This window comes from Dermacentor variabilis, chromosome 1 (genome assembly GCF_050947875.1).
Source record: "Dermacentor variabilis isolate Ectoservices chromosome 1, ASM5094787v1, whole genome shotgun sequence".
In the NCBI taxonomy this organism is placed as follows: domain Eukaryota; kingdom Metazoa; phylum Arthropoda; class Arachnida; order Ixodida; family Ixodidae; genus Dermacentor; species Dermacentor variabilis.
The window spans coordinates 257097579-257104725 of NC_134568.1; positions in this window are offsets into that span (position 1 = coordinate 257097579).

Here is a 7147-nt window from a genome sequence, read left to right on the forward strand (position 1 = left end):
CTCCACACTGGTTTCTGGTGGCTTAATTATCAATTGCTTTCCTGTAGTGGAGAACAATATCCATGAACCTTTTGAGGCTTATCAGAAATGAGACAAGTTCATTTGTAGGATACTTCAGTCCTCCCCTGTCCTGATAAGTAATGAGTTGATCCACAGCTGTGCATTCCTTTCGGCTTCTCAACAATTTCAGTGCAGCCTTGACAGTTTAGCTTCTCAGTCATGACGCGGGATATGTCAAATGAAAACTATGGGGCTAGGTTGAATCAGGGCTAAGATGAAAACTGTTCATCAGAAACACCGAGATCGACAAGTAGATGGTTCTTGCACACAGCAACCACCGCAAAACAGAGAGCGCCCCCCCCCCCCCTTCCCCAAGCCTCGGATAAGCGAAACACGTTTGTAAACACGTGCTCGGACAGTCGGAACGGCACGAGACGTTCATTAACCTCATTTGAGGGATCGCCAGCCGTTTGCGCGCAGGCGCGAGTAAGAGCGGGAGGGAACGGCCGCAAGCATAGTGTTAGTGTTCCTTAGGACTTGACACTGACTCCAACCAAATAACTGAATTTTATTAGCCCGACGTTTCGGAGCCCATTCGGCTCCTTCTTCACGGGGTTTGTTCTTCGGGGGGTAAAAGAAAGGATCAGACAACACGAGAACGACGTCAGAACATTCAACCGTATTCGCAGCGCCGTCGCTGAACACTCTGAAGACGCCGACCACAAAGTTGCTTTCCAGGAAACTGAAATCCTTCAAACAGAGACGAACTCGCGGAAGAGACTACTGCTGGAGTCATGGCACATTCAGAATACGGCGAATAACATAAACCGCGTGAAGGGCAACCTACCCTCGGTGTATGTCCATGGCCTTGGCGACATTTCGAAAAGAAGAAAAGGACGCACAGCCAGGTAGAGCTGCCGCTTGTTTCCCCAACACAAAAACCTCGGCGCGACCCTGTAACCTCCCCCACCCCTCGCCTCCCATGAAGGGCACCTTCGCGGGCACTCTCCCCAGCACCGGTCATCCCAGCACCACGGCAGCCGTCAACAACCCCCCCCCCCTCGATCCCTTTTGTTTCCCCCCACCTTCCCGTCTGTGAAGAGTAAAACATCTGTGAAGTGTCTCCCCACCTCCCGTGCTCTCCCTTCCTTTCTTTACAAAAGACGCTTTAAAAGCTGCGCACCGCCACCCCCCGAAGAAGGAGCCGAATGGGCTCGGAAACATCGGGCTAATAAAATTCAATTATTTGGTTGGAGTCAGTGTCAAGTCCTAACCGATTTCCCAACCAGACAGGCAATTCTGTCGAAATGTTTATATGCTCGCTGCGGGAGCATATAACACTACGTAGTGTGGATGGATGGATGGATGTTATGAGCGTCCCCTTTGGAACGGGGCGGTGGCTTGCGCCACCAAGCTCTTGCTACTATGCTGCCTAATATCCTACCTAGGTTAACCAATGAAAAAAAAAAAAAACACTATGAACTACCACGTCCAAATTTTCTGATACCCTATTGCGAACTGTGCTTTTGTACGTCTCCGTCTTTTGTCGTTTCCCTACTTTTCTTCCACCAATCCTCCAATAGCCTCTTACTGATGTCTATTGCGGACCTGTTTGCTTTACCACTGCTCCCGCTGAACCCAAGGGCTTCAAGGAGGCCAGTGGTGCCTAAATCGACCGCTGGGTAGACGTCTTCAGATTCTAATAAAATATGCTCCGTCGTTTCCCTAGCTTTACCGCAGCAAGCACATGCTTCTTCTTCCTTCTTATATCTCGCTTTATAGGTGCGTGTTCTAAGGCATACCGATCTGGCCTCGAAAAGTAATGAGCTTCTCTTTGAGTTATCATATATGGTTTCTTTCCTGCGTTTTTTCCTCTTAAGTAGTTAATCATGGCAGGTTTCTTTTCCATTGCCGCCACCCATGAGATTAATTCAGCCTCTCTGACTTTCCGCTTGACCTTCTTTGTTGCTGTGTTGTACCGTAGAGTTACTGTATATGCTACCATAGCTTTGGTAGCATATACAGTAACTCTATTGGATGGGTGGATGGATGATTGTGGCTCAACCCTTTGAATCGGGCGGCGGCGGCGCGCGCCACCTAGCCTTTAATGGTTCTATATGCATGCATACCTATGTATTTACTCCTTTACTTTTGCGTTGATATTGTCCACCAATCAGATAGCCTCCGTTTAGTTATTTCTACCTGTTCAAAGTCTATTCTACTTTCACTGTCTTTAAAACCCAAGGCTTTGAATAGTTCCCCGTTAGATTCAACTGCAGGGTGAAGTTGTTTACAAGCAAGTATCAGGTGTTCCGCCGTTTCCTCCTCCTCTCTACACGCCTCGCACACCAAATCTATCTCCTGGTATCTGGCTCGGTACGTTTTAGTCCTCTGTACACCTGTCCTGGCTTCGAACAACAATGAGCTTCCCTTAGAGTTATCGTAAATATTTTCTTTGGCTATTTCTTGCTTAAACGTCCTGTATGTCTCCAATGCCGATTTGGTTTGCATCTCTGTACTCCACATACCCCTCTCTGCCTCCTTAACCTTTTTCTTGACAGATGATTCCTTACTTGTCCCCCCGCTACTGCCCAAGTATTTGCTTGTCAATTTTCTAGTTCGCTTCCTCCACCTCGTGTCAACATTCCTCGTGTATAAGTAACTGAAAACCTTCCTAGCCCACCGAATTTCCCCCATTTTTCTCAATCGCTCCTCAAATGCTATCTTGCTACTAGCCTCTCTGCCCTCGAAAGAAGACCATCCCAGATCCCCCTGCACTCCAAGATTTGGTGTTTTGCCATGTGCTCCCAGAGCGAGCCTACCCACACCACGTTGCCTAATTTCCAACTGTTGCCGGGTCTCTGTTCTAATACATAGAACTGCATTGGCAAAAGTCAGGCCTGGTACCATTACCCCCTTCCATATCCCTCGTACTACCTCGTACCTATTGTAGTTCCACAGTGCCCTACTCTTCATAATCGCTGCACTTCTGTTACCTTTAGTCGTTAGATATTTTTCGTACTCTGTCAGATACTCAATGCCATTATTTATCCACACCCCAAGGTACTTGTATTTATCGACTATCTCCAGCGTGGCCTCCTGTATCTTATGCTCGCCGCAACTGTTATCATTAAAAATCATGACTGCTGATTTTTCTTTGCTAAACTTCAAGCCTAACCTGTCTCCTTCTGTACCACATATGTCCATTAATTCCTGCAGATCTTCTGCATTGTCAGCCATTAATACAATATCATCCGCGTACATCAGTCCTGGTAATGACTGTTCAATCAATTTTCCTTGCTTGAGAAATGATAGGTTGAAGCCGAGTCCGCTTTGCTGTATCTTGGCCTCTAGACCTTGTAGGTACAGCATAAACATCAGAGGTGACAATGGGCACCCCTGCCTAAGCCCCCGCCGAATCATCACAGGCTCCGAAACCTGCTTTTCCCATTGTATAATCACCCGGTTACCTTTATAGATACCTTTTAAGAAATTGGTTACTCCATCTTGCACTCCTAAAGTTTCCAGAATGCCCCACAAGCCCTCTTGAAGTACACTGTCATAGGCTCCCTTGATGTCCAAAAAAGCCAGCCATAGGGGTCTGTGTTCCTTTTCAGCTATTTCAATGCACTGTGTTAGCGAGAACAGATTGTCTTCTAGCCTCCTATGCTTCCGGAACCCATTTTGTAGCTCTCCAAGTACCCCCTCGTTCTCTACCCATGCCTGCAGTCTGTCCTTTATAATCTGCATAACCACCCTGTAAACCACTGACGTCACTGTTATAGGCCGGTAGTTATTTATGTCAGCTTTGTCCCCCTTTCCCTTATATATCATTCTCATCCTACTTAGCCTCCATTCGTCAGGTACTTTACCATCCACTAGCATTTTGCTCACCACCTCCCTCAATGCTTTCTTAGATTTCGGGCCCAATTTCTTTATTAACATAATTGGAATACCATCGGGGCCTGCCGATGTGCTACTTGGTACCCTCTTCTCCGCCCTTTCCCACTCTTTTTGTCCAAGCGAAAGCAGTGGGTTGACCGAGCTATCCCTCTCCGACGTACTGCATGTACCATTTGTCTGTTTTGTAAATTTTTCCCTCATCATGGTTCCTATATGCTCCATTGCCGCCTCTCCTTCTAACCGAGTACCTTGAGCTGTTACTATATACCTCTGCTCTAGGCTTGTCCTATTACCCAAGGAGTTCAGATGTTGCCAGAATTTTCTAGCTGCCTGTTTATCTTTTTTATTGCTTATTTTTGACAGCCATTGGGACCCTTTTGTCTTGATTTTCTCGTTGATCAAATAAGATGCTTCCCTTTTGCATTTTATGTAGTTTACCCATTTCCTCTTTACTTCTGCTTCAGGTTCTCCCTTACTTTTGGGATACCTGTGTTCCCTGGAGGCTTCCTGACGTTTCTTTATGGCCTTCTTAACCTCTTCATCCCACCAGCTCTTGAGTTTTCGTATCCCTTGCCTTGTTTTCCTGACTCGCGCCTTACCTAGCTCACGCTCAAATAGTCTCATTAACTTTGGGTAAGTCCAATCAGTTTCAGTACTCTCTGAAATTTCCTCTTCAATTTGTTTGGCCGCTATTTCCACTTCGTCTTCTGAGTAAAAAATCACATCTGGCGTTTCCTCGCGCGTCGTTCGTGCTTTAGTTTCCCTCTTAAAACTCAACTTGATACGTTTGTGGTCGCTACCTATACTTCTGGAGCCCTGTTCATCTATAATCATGGCTCCTAATCTATCGTACATCCTATGTGACATCAACGCATAATCTATTGTCGAGTGTCGACCCCCTACCTCCCATGTTATGATCCCGTCACACTTTTCAGTAGAGTTACAGACAACTAAGTTAAGCCTCTCACACATATCCAGCAGCATGTTACCTGTGGAGTCTGTGTACCCATCCATATCTTCAACATGCGCATTCATGTCTCCTAATACAATTACTTCACATCCTTTTCCTAGCTCATTGATGTCCGCTGCTATACAGTCCAACATTTTTTTGTTTTCCTCTTTAGCATTTGATCCTGTCCAAAGGTATACAAAGCCCAGAAGTGTTATCGCCCCTGCTACTTTTCCTTCTAGCCATAAATGCTCCTTGCATTCCTGTTTGACCCTTTGCCAATTTGTATTTTTATGAATGAATGCTCCAATTCCCCCACCCTTTCTGCTACCCTGCACTCTGTTGCAGTATTCCCATGCATAATCAGGGTTACAGGGCGGTTGTTCCATGTCCCTAAGATGTGTCTCTACAAACCCATAAACCATTAAGTTCTCCTGCCTTAGTTGTTCTTCGATTTCCTCCCATTTTAGCCTATTTCTGCCACCTTGCATGTTAATGAACCCTATGTCTGACTTAATTTGGCTCTTGCGCTTATTCCTGTCACCTCTCCTACAGTACCGATTTTCGCGTGTTTGTGGCTCCTGCCTCGAATCGTCCACGCCTACACTGCTTCTTTCAGGGCTCTGGGTCCCCCTAAAAAAGCTGTTGCCTGGCGACCCATCCTGCCCCCTATCCTTTTGCCAGTGGCACCACTGTAGTGAATACCATCCTGCACAAAAGGTCGGAAGCCGGTTCCGTACACGTCCCTGTTGACCTCAATCACGCTGTACCCGAGTCGTCCGCTCAGACTCCTAATGACCCGATTGGCCTCAACCACCCTCCTTTCTACCTGGTAAGCCTGGCCCTGGACCTCTGGGATAGTGCATATGGTCACATGCACCCTCCCGGAGGCCTCTCTAAGCTTACTCAGCCCAGTCTCAATGTGCCTCTCAAGGTCCTGGCTTCTCCCCTTAAGCACGTCATTGAGCCCAGAATGTATAATGACCTAGCTGTCGCTCTCCGTGCTGACCCCAATTACTTCCCGCGCCTTGGTCATTGCTTCCGCCATACCCTTGCCCGCTTGCACCTCCACCTGTACTCGCCCGTCCGCCTTCACTCTCGCCATCACGCCCTGTTCGGCCCTCCCCACATTGGAGTCCCCTATCACCAGGACCCTTCTACGTGCAAACCGTTCGACTGCAGCGTGTGCCTGCTGCCCCTCCCTTTGCGCCCGCTGGCGCCCCTGTGGCTGCAGCGTCGCCTCACTCGGGGCGCGTTGTGCAGCTTCACTATAACTACGCCGTTTCACCGGCGGCGAGCTGACGACGGCTTGCTTTGGCTCCCTGCCTCCCACTTCGCCTGTAGGGTCTACCCTACTTTCCGAGTTTTTGCCAACACTTTGTTGTCCTGACCCGACCTTCTCCGCTGCCCGCGTCTCCAGCGCGTCGAGCCGCCTTTCCAGTTCGGCGCTCCTTTCTTTTTCTGCCTCAAGCTCGGCCACGGTCCTTACTAACTGCGCGGCCTGGGCCGCCTCCACCTTGACAAAATTGTCAACTTTCGCCTGCAGTGCTACCCGCTTCTCCTGTTCCTCCCTCAGTTCTGCCTTAAGCTCGTCGAACTTAGCCGCCCAATTCCCTTCCAGTTTTTGGACGGCTTCCCTGACGCCCTCGCACAACCTGCAAGTGAAGCTAGACCCCTCCGCGTCTGCTAAATTCTGGAACTTAGTTTCGTCGAGGAAGCACCATCGCAGGCACTCGTCGCACTGCACTTGCTCCCCGTCCCCCGCGGCCTTCGCGTTCTTCGATTTCATCGCTAGGCCTACGTCCCGAGGCCCAATTGACGAGGAACTTCGCCAAATCACTCAAGCAAAGCCGACCTCGACCGCTATCCCAAACTAAAATAAAGAATTGTCACTCCCTACCCCATGCAAGAATCTGAGGAGCTAGCTGAAATAATTAACGAAGCCTATCAATAGGTCCCTCCTACCAACTATATGCCTAACGGGGGAGCCGCCAGACCTAGACAAAGCCGGTGCGTTTGCTACTCTTACCAAGAATTCAAAATTTGCGCCCCTACTCCATGCAACAGAAAATACTTCAAAACACTAGCTAATAAAGATAAAAAGGTACTTAGCTACGAACGAAGTCGCTGAAGCCTCGACCACAGGAGCCGTCGTAGTGTCAGTTGGCAGCGCCACGGCTGGCGAAATCAAGCGAATGAGAGAGGGTGACATGAGAGTGCTTTCGGGCCAGCTGAAGCCTTCCTGACGGGCATCTAAAAAATACAGGAGGCGCAGGCGCTGCCCCCATTCTATGC